We start from the raw sequence: 14,620 nt of genomic DNA on the forward strand, positions 1-14,620 counted from the left end.
TAATTAAATCAGAACTACCACTTTCTTAAGCACTTCCCAAAATACTTCTCATTTTTTAAGACTTAAAACAAGGAAATGTTAGGGAAAAACTGACACTGTTTCAAAGCCAGAGTTTTTTGGTTTTTTTTTTTTTTTTATGTCATCTGGTAGGGGATGTTTTTAAATGTCTGAACAGCACAGTTCTTCACATAAATGATAAAAGAAACCATCCCTCATGGGTCAGATACTTGCTGCCAGCTCCCTATCCCACAAGGCAGCATCACCAATCTTTGTGGCTGAAAAGAGCCAGGAGAGCAGGAGACATGAATTGGTGCCAGCTCATATCCCTCACATCACTTTGTTCAGGACTGAACAAGATTCTGTTAGTAATTTTCTGGAGTAGGGTCTCATGGCCAAAATAAGGACCTTTCTCCTGACCTTGCTTGTCTCCTCCAGTAGTGTCAGATGCTGACCTGCCTGATGGAAGAGCTCGTTTAATAGCAGTTCTTCCTTCTCTGCCTCATCTGCTCTTGGGTCGTATAGATGATACCAATATGTTCTTGACTCCACTTTAAATAATACATATATATTTTTTTTAAGCTACTCCTAGATGAGGAGAAAGGAATGAGATACTGTCTTCTTAAATCAAAGTCCTGAGTAATTACACCTAGGTTAAGAACTGAAGGCCAGAAATCAAACACAGACTATTCTATTGCCATAGTAAAAAATTAGTATTTCCTAAGATTCAGGGTGTTACAATGTTGTATTCAAAATGAAAAGTAATATTTTGCTGGTGGGGCACCCTCCATCTAGGTTAGTGATACTTTTGATTCTGTTGTCCCTGCTGCAATGCCTGGATTTCTGCAAGACAAGAGCTCAGTTACTCCCTGCATTTTCATGTGTTTGTTTTGGCTCCCTGCCCCTGAACTTTAATGGGAAAACGTCACAAAACTAACCAGTAAAAACATTGCTGCCTTACTCAAGGTGAAATGTCAGACTCAGGAACAAGGGACTTGTTGTCACTACCTTTCTGCAACTCCCTTTAAGCTTCTACAACCTGGAATACATAAAGGATTCCCATATGGGGTGAAAACAATCAGTAATTCCACAATCTCATGTCTGCATTGTTACCACAGTGCAGGCCCAGAGGTTCATTTTTGTTCTGCTACAGCTACACAAAGGAGATGGCAAAGTGGAGGGAATCAGGGAATCATATGGAATATGGGTGCTACAATGGCTCTCTTCTGGTCAGGCACAAGTGTGACTTCTCACTGACCTGCACGCTTCCCCTCATCAGCATCACCTTCAGGTGCTTTAACTAAAACAGCTCCTCCACATTGGAGACCAGACTGGTGTCTGAAAACCAGTGAAGGGAAACCATGCATCTGGGATCAATTTTTTTCTTCAGTCTTCTAACTGGTTAATTGTGGTTTTCATGCATCTCAACATCTGCATTTGCTGCCCAGGACTGTAGTAGATGTTTTTACAACAGACAGAGCAGCTACCTGTCCAATGGAGCCCCTCACACGCTCTTTGCTTGTGTATGAACCTTTTGGTTCCCTTACTCTTTATTTTTCAAATGTCCATAAAGGCTGCAGAAAAGTTGGGTATTTTGAAGAGGAAAAGGAGGGAGTGTGGATGTGGAATGGGAAAGGACAGTTGTGACAGAGAAAGAGTGCTGGGCCATTAAACAGCTAAGGAGGTGTATTTGGTCTGTACTTGGCACTGACATAGCTAATAGATATTTATCTTTCATATTCATAATGAAATATTATTCATTACATCATTCACTAGAGTGATACAGAGTTATTGCCTAAAGCATACATTTACAGTCACACTTAACAAAACTACTGAGATTATGCATGTAGCCAAGTATTTCTGAAATAGTTCAAGTGGCTCTTCAATGCTTCAACATGTTATTTTCTTTCCAAAAGGTCCTTGACTTTCACGTCAGCTCTGTTTACTCTCTCATGCCATTTATGGCTTTTTACAAAATTCTCCAAATATTTTAAGGCTAGAGTTTGTGCATTGCAGTGACATGAACCAAAAATTCAGACTTCCTAGGTTAATCTTAGGTTTAGTTCTAAAAGGAGATAATAACAACCATCAGATGTGTGGCTCTGTACAACCAATGCCACAGAGCTAAGTTTTATTGGTGACTCTGTCTTCTCCTATTCATGCTGGATGACCAGTATTTATTTAAAAAAACATTAGTTTTAGAAGAATATTTTAAGAGATCATAGGCTACAGTGCATATTTTCTGAAGCCCTAATGGGAGAGGAGGCTGCATTGCCAGTGTGCCCTGTCTCGCTGCAGTAATCAAATGGGGACCAAAAAACACCAGTGGGTGTCAAGTTCATTATTTGCATTTCCTTTTCTTTAGACATTTGACTCTGCTGAACAGCAATCCCCTTATTTACCAACTACATGCTTCTTTTTCTCCCTTGACTACAAAGTTCTGTAACTTCTTGACTATTTTTTCTGGTATTATTCTCATTTTGCTGGCAAAGGTGTAAAAGGCAATTAGGAAAAGGTTACAAAGAAATCAGAACTTGCACTGTAATGCACTCCGTGGAAACAAGATGTCTGATTCTAGTAATCTGTTCTGACAAATTAAAATTTCTTTTAATAATGAAATTATTCAAGATGGGTAATAGGGTTATTTCAAGAAGATTTGCCACTTGCCTAGAAGCCAGGCAATAGGGGAAATCCAATGTACTGAAAAATATAGGTTGCCAAGTTCAAAATCAACCTTCAGTTTTATGCCTCAGTTTTAGAAAATTAACTCAATGACCATTCTTGAAAGAATGATTACATTTAGATAACAGCTATTAGCATGGAGATCTCTAAGTGAAGTCCATCTCTGAAGCCAAATATCAGATGTGTGTTTTCCATGTAGGTTGGCTAAGCATTTTACTTGATTGCATCTGATATTACCTGTAATTTTGTGTCTGCAATTGAAAATAAGGAGCTTTCCATCCTCATTTCAACATTTGGTTCACACCGCTTGTTTATTAGAACCTTCTTTTTTGGGTATTCAGCTGCACATAATGACAGCAAAAACTAAGGTTAGACATGCATGACCAGTTGATGATACCAGAATAGTACATCAAAGAAAGTGTCTTATAGATGACTGGTCAATAAATCTGCTTGACAATTTAAGTGGTATAATTGATAAAATCCATATAACCCCTAGGAAGGAAATTAAATTACTTTATACAAATCAGATTGGGATTTAGATTAGAATTTTCTGGGTCAATTCTGTTTCATGCAAATTATGTTATGGAGGACCCCCTGGTTTGGAAGACATTTATTAAGCTTTCTCATAAAAAGTGTATTAATTCGGGTAGAATGGCACAGCCTAGCATCCCTACACACACTGTATGTTTGTTTCCCATCTGGTCTTCAACTCTCCACATCTATATGCACAAAAATGCCACAGTAACCACAAGCAGCGTTGGTATTTTATTCTTATGTTATCAGGTAGTGCCTTAGGAGACACAACAGGTTGTACTAATGCTCTGATGTTAAACCATCTCTCTCCTGTGTTATTCACAAAGGCTTTTCATCATATCAATGGTGAGCTTCAGGACTTCATCCGGTCCTGAACTAAAGCAGGGGGCTGGAACTGCTGAATGGAGATCTGCATCTTGCCTTTTGCAGGTAGAGAGATTAAATAGTTAAAACTTTTTCCAACCTTAAAGCCAGTGAAAGAAAATGCTTTTCTTTGTTTGTTTTGCTTTTTCAAGTTTAACGGAGAGCAAATAAAGAACTTGTTTTTCTGATATGTAGTAGATGAGTGGAAGGATTTTTCGTGGTCCTGTTTTTCTGTGATGTTGGATCTGGACCTTCTTGGGTCCTCAGGAAGAGGCATGATTGCTTCTGCCAAGCCTCAGAAATCTCTAAATATTTCTGATATGGGACAGTTTAATGGAAGAAAAGAGGTAATGCTGGCATGCATCCTTGGCAGTGCATGTACACACATTCACAGGAAAGCAGAAACACACAGGAAAACTGCACAGATAAACAGGAGGGGTACACAAAGCCTGCAGGGCACTCCAGTCCCACTGCCTGCTTACAGGAGGTGGTACCTGCAGCCCCTGAGCAGGGAGGATGCTCTTCAGGGGAACATCAGAATTGTCAAGGAAAAAAAAACTAGTTGGAGGCCTGCTGCTTGTGTTTACATGACTGCATAGCAGCTGTACAGTCATATTGTAATAAAAGCTGTTTGGGCAATCATTGTTATGCTGGTGCTGTTTAGCAGCTTGCTTCCAATATTGCATTACAAAAATTACATATTTCATATAATCAGGTCTGTCTCTTACTTAATCATCCTACTGTATGTATAAATCTTTTAAATGGACAGGTCTATAAATCACATGCATTTTTCATTTACCATTTATTTTAAGCCAGGCAGTTTCTTATTTAAATTGCCATATGAATAAATCTAATAAACCTTATTCACTTACATCATCTCAAACTTTAAATCTAGTTCTGACTGAGGTCATAAGTGAAATCAGTATTAAGGGCAAAACTAGCAGCTGTAACAACTATAATAGCTCACCAAATTACGTTAACGGGCTGAAATAACATTAAAAATAAGGAAGAATTGAATTACTTTATTAAAGCATGCTCTGCTGAATCAGGCAAACATGCAGCCTAACCAGAGATCCTGAATGTGCATGTACTGAGTTTATCATCACACTAGTCCATATGCCCTGGATAAATGAGGAGTAAAGACACTTCTTCAAATGTGTCTATTTATAAACTGCCTTTTTATGTGGTATTATACAGATTTTTAAAATGCAATAGCTAAAGTCTAAACAACTCAGCTACAGCCAGAATTACGCTTCTTGGTCTAGAATGGGCAGTTTTGCTGATCTTTTGTCAGGTGTGATTATGACCCTTTTAATCAGCAGTACAGAAGATCTCATGGAAAAGCCATCAAAATTATTCCTCCCTCTCCCTGAAAAACCCAACAAATCCCATATTGCTATTAAAGAAAGGATAGAAGGACTGAGTCAAACACTCCATCTGTCTAAGAAACAACTTGTAATCTCTGTGAAAATTCACACACGAAAGGAAGTGAAAGATTTCTTTGGTGGTGCAGAAAAAATTATATGTCACAGAGAAGGGTCTGAAAACCTTCAGCATCTCTCCCAAGTGGCAATGGATTTTAGAGGCTTTGCTCATAGAGATTGCTTATGTGTCACAGAAGCTCCCTGCAGCAGGTGTCCCTGCAGCAAGGAAGTGTCCCTCCAGAGCTCAGACAGGAGAAAGATGGACTTGATATTGCCACTGCTGGTTTTAATAGTAAATGGGCTTTCAGCAATTTTTATTTAGTGTTTGGATTGCTTCAGCCTATAAACAGGAACTACATCATTCATTACATCTACTTATTGCCGGTGCTGATGGAAAGAGTGTAAGGAGCCCTTCCTCTGCTGAGCCCTCCCAGATTCTGGCAATGCACAGGACTGGGTCTTCCCTTGCCAGAGGTTGTATCTGGACCATCATGTTTATCATCTGTTTCTGGGTTTATTTCCTATGAATGAATCCAATTGCCTTTTGAACCCATTTGTGCTTCGGGTATTCACAGTCTCCTCATATGCTTCTTGGGGCAATCTGCTATCTGATAATTTTATGAATTGTCCCTTATTTCATATGATCTGTGTTATGAGAAACAGTAAAAAAAACCACATTCCCGTTTGCTTTTGGCAACCTGGCCACACTCCTATACAGACCTCTCTCACTCCAGACCTTCAGGCAAGCCAGTCCATACTTTGAGTCCATCTTCTTGACTGTTTCCACACCTTTCTGCACCCAGTAAGGGTATTTTATGCAGTGATATAATGCTGCTCTCTTTCTCATTTGATTTCCAGGATGCTATAACACTTTATTTACAATTTTGTTCAGGAACAAGAGCCTGCCAACACACAGGCTCTGCTTTACTGGACTCTTTGTGAACACAATTGATAACACATGTGACAGACTGTTATAACTAACCATGGAGGTCCTGGTATAAGGAATAAGGAACAAGAGGTTTTCAGGGAGACAACCCAGCAGGTTGCAAGCTGTAATCAGGTGGCTGCACTAGGGGACAGAAATAAGTATCTAGGGATATAAACAAATCTGAGCTATTTGGTATTTGACGTTGCTTTTTATGTGCCTTTATTGATCAGGTTATACTTCTCTGGTAATGGAAGAGGTGACTAGCAAGAAGGGACTGGGAGGATTTTTATGTGACTGCTTTACAATTGAAGTATAGCCAAAATATACCTGACAGGCTGCAGAAAGAGGAGGGAAGAAGAATCATTTTTCTCTAGCTCAGTGCAAGAAAGTCCCTGGTCTTAACATCTAATGAATTGTGTACACATCCCTCTCAAAATGCATCACCCTCTGACCATCTTGTCTGAATTTGTAAGATCCAAACTTAGCAAGCTAAGCCCTGGGCTTAGCAGGGTGGGGAGAAGGAAAGCCCCCTCTCCTCAGCCTCTCACCACCAACCACATCAGTGCTGCTGGAGCTGGGGCCATGCCTGAGCATCCTCAGCCAGCCTTTGCTGTGTAGAGTTCCCCAGTTTTGTGCAGGTCATTAGGACAATGCCAGCTCAGTTTGTCTTTATGCATCTTCTTGTCACAGGCGTGGCTTTTCTAGAAACAAACCAACTGGCACAACTCACTAAGAACCACTGCAAACTGGGGGTTTTTTTATGCTGAAATTCAGAAAATTCAGCAAGCGAACACACACAAACACACAAATAAGGTGAGGATAATGCACTGGAAAACACCCATGGCTCTATTTACTTTGTCAGCTGTTATCTTTTTTTCTTTTTATATAAAACTAAACAATACAACAAAATTTCACAGTCACTATGCAGTAATTGCCTGGGCAGCAAGGGGCTGGGTGCTCCCTGGGATCCAGGGTTATGGAAGCTCCGCAGGAGCAGCAGGACAGGACCTTGCAGGCAGGATCTGTCCCACCACAGGGAGCAAGAGCAGCCCCAGCTCTGGGCACAGCCACCTCGCTGAGGACAGCCTGGGGACCCGAGGGCCATGACAGAGTTCAGCACTGGCACAACACTGCAGGGAACTCCCAAAATGTAGCAGAACCCAAACAGAGTCCAAAATATAGATGTTGACATTTAAGTGCTGACCGCTGCACGGTGCAGTACCCTGTAATATATGTTGTAAAATAATTCATTTTTAGCAATATGGGCCTTTCCACTGTTACCTTGTGTCCACAGTTACCCAGTGTCATATCCTTACTGGGAGACAGGTCATCTGCCATCTTTCAGTAATGGGGACTGAAGTTACAATTACTGGCACATGAATTGGTGAGATCTGGTATGTGGCAAAGGCATGACATCTTCCAGCAAGTAGAAAACATCCTCTCTCTTAGGCAAATTAAGACACTTGCTAAGTTTGTGCCTTAGATTGGCATTAAATATTTGCCATAATGTCATCCAATTTAGTAGTATTAATGTAACTATATTATCTAACATTTTAAATACAATCCTACAAATGAAGGACCTGCAAACATCTCATACTAAGTCCCTGAGGAATGTGCCAAGCCCTCCTAGATTTTAAACTTACTGATGAGCAGAACCACATCTGTGTGTACCAACAAGATGCAGTAAACATCTGCTGCTCTCTATCAGATGGGAATGTGCTGGCTTCATAAGCAATGCATGGCAACCTTGAAGATAATCATATTAGGCCTTTGTGTTTTCATTATCTCTCTTATGACTTTAATATTCTCTGTGACTTTGCGCATCCTAACAGCTGTCAAAAATAAAGAAGGCATGTTAGAGATTCTGCCTTTCCCTGCAAGAGGTCTCCAAGTGATTAACAGAGTTCTTCATGACCCCCCTACATCACCTGTCTATTCTCTCAGTTCATTCAATACTTACACATCCAAAGATTCTGCTCTGGGGATGCCAGATCCTGTTTCCCTCTGCAGGCAAGCTTTAAAACAAAATGTATCACATTGCCCCTATTCCGAGCTAGTCCTGCTCCTTAAGGTAGAGGGAACTTTTTTAATTTCTGTAGACAAGTATTCTCAGTTTCAGTAAGAATTTATTTTAATTATGTTGTCAGAAGAGAGGTGGTAGTTTGGGGGGGCAGGTGTAGAGAGAACCACAAGTCCTCAGGTGTCGCCGATAATGAACTGGGAGCTTAGGCCCAGCTGTGCCCAATAATTAGGGCCTGCCCCAGCCGGAAATGGGCGGGGCTGAAGGGCAAAATAAAAGGCATGCTCCCAGAAGCAGAAGAAAACAAGAGATGAAGATGCCTGAAGAGAGGGACGGCAAGAGAGCTTTGGAGAAGAGCCGTGTCCCTGAGAGAAAGGCTCGCCGCAACATCTGGTGGAGAATGCGGGCAACAACAGCAGCCGTGAATGCTGAGGTATTATAAAGAGCTCTACATGACCACGTTGATTGCAGGAAGCTCTACAAAGCCAGGCTTAAATGCGGAAGGCGATATAAAGAGCTTCGAATACGCAATCACGTCAGATGGAGCCACCACGTTGGTGCGGGACGCTCTATAAAGAGCTCCAAATACGCAACCACGAGAAAAGCTCCACAAGGCCAGGCTTAAATGCTGTAAGCGGCGTGAAGAGCTCAGAGTAGAAGCCCAGCACGGCAAGATACAACAGCCCGGAATGGCGAGCCAGGCAGGAGAGAAGAGTGAGGCTCGAAAGGCGCAGCAAGTTGGCACGCGGAACTCAAACCCAAGGAATGCTGAAGCTGAAGCGGAGCTCTGAGTGCGCATCAAGTCAGTGCGGTCCTGAAACGGAGCCTCCCAGGGACACGCGACGCGGTCCTGAAACGGAGCCTCCCAGGGACGTGCAATGCGGTCCTGAAACGGGGCTCTAGGGACACGCGACAGCGCGGTCCTGAAATGGGGCCCTAGGGACACGCGATAAGACTGGTGCGCTGAATGCTCGGAGAAGCCTCTGCATGGCCAGGCATCCCGAGGTGGCGAGTACCAGTGAAAACTGAGCTGGTGTTTTAAGACCTCATCTCCTGCTAACAGAGGCTAAAGAGCCCGAATTTTCCCTCCTCAAAAAATAAGCGAAAAAATGTTGAAAAATAATGAAATGTTTAAATTATTGTGTATTAATTGTAAATTATTGAAAATATTGTGAATTAATTGTAAATTATTGAAAAAATGAAGTTTATTTTTTCAACAAACAACAAAAAGGGGGGAAATGTAGAGAGAACCACAAGTCCTCAGGTGTCACCGATAATGAACTGGGAGCTTAGGCCCAGCTGTGCCCAATAATTAGGGCCTGCCCCAGCCGGAAATGGGCGGGGCTGAAGGGCAAAATAAAAGGCATGCTCCCAGAAGCAGAAGGGGACAAGAGATGAAGACGCCTGAGGAGAGGGACGGCAAGAGAGCTTCGGAGAAGAGCCGTGTCCCCGAGAGAAGGCTCGCCGCAACAGGCAGGTATGGGAGAAGCAGTCAGTGGGGGGGAAAAAAAAAAAGTCCCTTTTTATGCCTAGGTATGCTGGTAAGGATTGGTGGTGGGAGCTCCATGAGCAGAGTGAGTTAACCTTCTTTACTTCCATCAGCCAGAGGGGAAAAAATAACTCAGAGACTGCTGGGAGTTGCAAGCCTAGGTTACAACAGCCTCCAGTAGAGGAATCTGGCAAAAATCCCTGCTGGAAAGGTCAAGGTGTTTGTATGGAGCCTTCTCAGCACAGGGGAGCTTTTTAGGAAATCTGAAGTGCTATCTCCTCTTCCAAAATGCTGAGAAGTTTCCTCTCTTCTTTTCCAGCAGGCCTCAAAACCCAGAGCTGCTCTTGGCTCAATGCCTCACAGGTGAAACCCTCCCTCTGTCTTTCCTTTCTTACTGACTTAGCTCACAATCGTAGGAGCAAGGTCCACTCTGAGTTAGGGATTTTGCCTTTCCTCCTCTCCTCCAAGCAGTTCTGCTGGGTAAGGGGATGTCACATCTGAAGTGTCTGTCTCAGAGCCTCTTGGCATCTGGAGCCTGAAATCTGCTCCACAGAGTACGTGCCTATAATTAATCTCCCCCGTTCCCCCCTTTTTTTCTTTTTTGTTTTATCTCTCTTTATTTTTTTTTTTCTTTCTCTTTTACTAAAAGCAGCACACAGCTGTTTATCTTTCTCTCAGTGATCTGGTTGGTTAAAACATTCACTCCTATCTCTTGGAGAGTTCCTTAATGATCATCCCATGGGCAGAAAGAAAATAGAAGCTAATGGGGGACCCAGATACTGTCACCGGGTGGCAGGGGACCTCACAAGGCAAGAAGGTTTTTGTGTTCAGAATGTAGGTTCTGGTGCTACTGGTACTTTCCTTCAGTGCAGAATCCATGCCCAAGGTGGGCTCTGTGCCTGTTGTGCTGTCTGGTGGCACAGCTTCACCCAAGGAGAAACTGAGCAAACCACCCAGTGCAGTCAGTAGCCTGGTACCCTTCTGGCTATAAAAGATGGGAATGAGAACCCTTTTGGGCCAAGAAGGGAAATCTTCATGCTGCCTGCAAAAGAAGGGTGACATCTCCTGCTCTAGCTCAGCCCTGTGGCTTCATATCTGCCTACATGGATGAGGGGGTTCACACTTGGGAGATTTTGGCTGCCTGTGAGCTGGGGTAGGGCAGGAGCTCCAGTCTGCACTGCTGGGGCATTTCTGGAAGCACAGGCAATGCCAGGGATGGACATAGGCAAGTTGGGCATCCCCACAGCTCAGCAATAGCTGCATGATGTTTTGGAGTCAAGTTTTGGTCTCTGCTGCCTACAGACTGCCTAAGCTCTCTGTGGGATCTGGATGCTGAAGCTTAGATAAGGACTCTGGAGGGAAGACATCTGCAGTCAGAAAATCTCAGCCTTGTTAAGGGGACAAGCACTTCATGGGTACAAGCACTTCTCCAGAGTCCTGCCAGGAGAGGGCTCAGGGTGGTGAGGATCAGTCCCATCCATGCCACCCTGCCCAGGTAAGTCCCACCCAGCACCCCTGGCCCATCTGGCTTTTCTGTCTTTGGAGCTTGTAGAAGGTGAACAGGTCAAATCAACCTCTGAGATAGCACATGCAAATGATTTAAGGCATGACCTTTCAGCTGAAACTGATGCACACCTGTGCTCAAAGGTATGAGGGACCTGGGGCATTACTCAAGTTTCTCCTAGCACAGTAACTCACATTGAGAACAAACAGGGAAACCATGCACTGTGCTGTGTAACATCTATGTCCCAGTGACAGTGATTAACTTTCTGTAAGCTCTGACATGCTTCTACATTAAGAAGAACAAATGAAATCATAGAGCGGTTGAGCCAAATTAATTATGGAACCATGTGGTATAATTTCAAAGTCAATTTTGTCTGTTGCTCCATTTTTGTTTACAAATAGATAAATAATATCATGTCAAGATAATCCATTAATGTTCTGCCAGTAAAAAAAAAAAGCAGCATTGGTAGAAAAGTTTACAGGACAAGATCCATAAATGTGATTTCTGAGTTTTTTCTTGCATTAAAAATGATGCTCTGGACTTGAATTTCTCTCCAATAAAACACTGGGAAATCCCCTCTGGAAGAAGTTGTTAATATTTTGGAACTGGCATACTGTATCATGCTCTGTACCTTTAAAACAGTATCTAGCAGTACCTGCCAAATATTCACTGCTGAGAGATAAGGAGCAGTGTTCTGTAATATATGCAGTGCCAAAAAAACAAACCAAAAACCAAAAAAAACCCCAACCAAACCAGCAAACCCCACACCAGGAAAATGAACAGTTGATGTGCGAAGCCTTGGTTCTGTCAGACTGAAAAATGCCTCTCTTCTGCATCCTGCCTGTTTCTGCACTCAAATGTTCAACATACTTTCAGGAGGTGGTTTTGCCAGTTGAGGATGGTAACGAAACTTGGGCACCAGAGTGACAAGAGTAGAAAATTGATAACTGAATAATACAACCAAATAGGAAAAATACAGAACAAAGTACCTAGAGCAGACAAATAGAAAACATACAGGGTAATCATCAAATCATTACTACTTAAGAGAAAGGACAGTGATTAAGAGAGATACATCACCACTTGCATCCGTTGCCATCATCCAGATCCGCAGTCTCTGGGGAGCTCTGGTTGCAGCGAGGATTTGGAGAACCCTTCCCAGCAAGTGGGAAAATCCTACACAGTGCATCTACCTGTAGGGGAGGCATCCCAAGTTGCTGCAAGGGGGTACAGCCTAATATGTTAAACAACCTGCAAGTCAGGATGACTTTGCATATTACACTACGTGGAAACATCTGGTTCATCTCCTGACCAACCACGACCAGGACTGGGCCTGAGTCCAGGGTGTGATTTACAGGGTTTCTTTATCATCCCCTTTTTCAAAGCATCAAGTCAATTATTTTTTATAAATGGTGTTTTTAATGATTAATACAAGGATTCAATGTCAATTATTTTTGATACACAAGGACAAAATCTCAATTATTTTTGCTACTTCCACACGAAGCAGCTCTGGCCTGGGCCCATTGTCCAAGCCTCAGCACTACAGAGGTGTATAAATAAACAATGCTCTTATCTGATGATAGCTTTCCAGAAAGAGTAATTTGTAAAGAGCAGAAGTGGCTTCATGAAGATAAATCATAATCTCTCGTTCCATGATGGCTGTCATGGGTATAATCTGTAGTAAAAACTACTTGAGCCAGGGATTAGCTTTTAAATTTAGGTCACTACAGTGTCTAGCTGAAAACATTAAGTCTGATTTCTAATTCTACAATATTCTTAACCCCTTAGATGTGCTGACTGCTGCATTTCTTGATCAGTTCTGGAATATAAAAGTATAATACAAATCTATACAATCCATTACAAAATTACTGGATACTAAATTAGCCAGTATTATTAGTTATTTACTGGTGAGTTATTGTTGTGCAAATAAATTTATTCTAAGTTTCACCAGAAGCTAAGTGAAGTTATTTACATTATTTTTACAGAAAAAGAGGTGAAGCAGGAGGAGAGTGGAAAGAGATGAATTTTGTAAGATCGGGGATAATTGTGAGTAATTAAGGCAGACAAAAAATTAAACAAAGCACCCTACCAGCATGATAGTTAGCACATTTGTCTTGTAAACACAAAGTGGGCTAAAATCATGACACATTTTTCAAATGGAAGAGCTAATGGCCTTCTTTCAATGTACATCTCTCCTTTTTTCCTGAAACAATGTAGTGTTCAGAATCAGAAGATTTTTTTTTCAGCATAAATTATCAGAGCTGATATTCACCTGAGGACAGTTTGAACTTGATATCCACAAGAATTTGGACCACAGGCTTCTCATCTTGCTTCCTTTTATCTCTTGCCCCTTGGATGATCATATACTTCATTCTTGGTTCCCTTTCTTTCATACGTAGGATTCAAACAAAGGCCTGGCCTCCTCAAGGCTGGCCACATTTCTGCACGGAAGAAAAGGTCTTTTGTCTACAGCCAGGTGTCCCAGCTGTCTCCTGTCCACCCCACTGTCCTCTGGAATAATCTTGGCCAGGTTTGTGCAGGAAATTTTTTTGGTCTTTAGCACTGTAGTAGGTTTGCTTGTTGTCTTTTTGATCTTTCTTTGACAAAAAGGTTCTGTAGATAAATATGTGTGTGTGTATAAAGCTGCTGGTTCACCACTTGCTGAACTGATGTACTCATGAAAAAAAAATATTCTTGCCAGCACATGATTTTTATTGGCACAAACTGTGCTAGCAAACCTCTTTTAATGGGGATGAGGCATAGACCTCATCTCATTCTTGTCTAATTCTCTCTTTGTCTTTCCTCCTCTCCTTGAGTCCTATGTACTCTCAAGCAACATTTTTCACTAGGATCAGCCACACTTCATTAAGATAATTCCTTCTTTGCTTTCAAAACTCTCTTTAGATGTATTCCTTCCACTTAGACTTCAGTCGGTGTGTCCCCTGGCACTATCTGCAACCACCTCCTCACTTGATCTTTTTGTTCTTATTCTCTATATTTGGGTTAAATTATCTTCTTCTTGGGGCAGGAATCTTGCTGCCTATGCCTTTATGAAGGGATGGTTTCATGTCCGGGAATGCAGAACTAAGAAGATACAAGCTAAGAAGAACATGTTTTCAAATTCTCTTCTAAAATGTATGATGTAATTTTGCTGTTGGATAGGCAAACTGAAACCACTATTTAAAATCTACCACTGTAATCTCCAGAAGCAAAACAAAATCCCCTTGAGGTCAGCAATTAGAAAATGGAAGACAATTGCTTTCCATAAATGTGTTATGCTTTGCAAAGATACAGGAATGAATAGCTAATTCACACGTATTATCATTTAAGAACCAAATCTACTAATGCACTTCTGACTTGAAAGAAATCTAAGAATAGGAGGCATGTCAATTACTGTAATCCTGGAATTATGCATACCTTTCACAATCTTCTATTAATGTCTTAGGTTTTTCTTCATAGGTGGTCTCTGCACTTCCTCCACAAAGCAAAATAAAACACTGTTTTATTCCAATAAATGTGCCTGAGGGGCTGCTATTTGTTACCAGGAACTAATTAATTTAGGGGATCAGCCTCTGCCATACAGACTGAAAAGAAGTTTTGATTCATCAGATCTTGCATTTTGTTTCCTCAAGCATGTAGAGGAAAAAGTGAATGTAGAAGGTAAGCAGAGAAAACCTTTCTC

This window comes from Heliangelus exortis, chromosome 2 (genome assembly GCF_036169615.1).
Source record: "Heliangelus exortis chromosome 2, bHelExo1.hap1, whole genome shotgun sequence".
Taxonomy (NCBI): Eukaryota; Metazoa; Chordata; class Aves; order Apodiformes; family Trochilidae; genus Heliangelus; species Heliangelus exortis.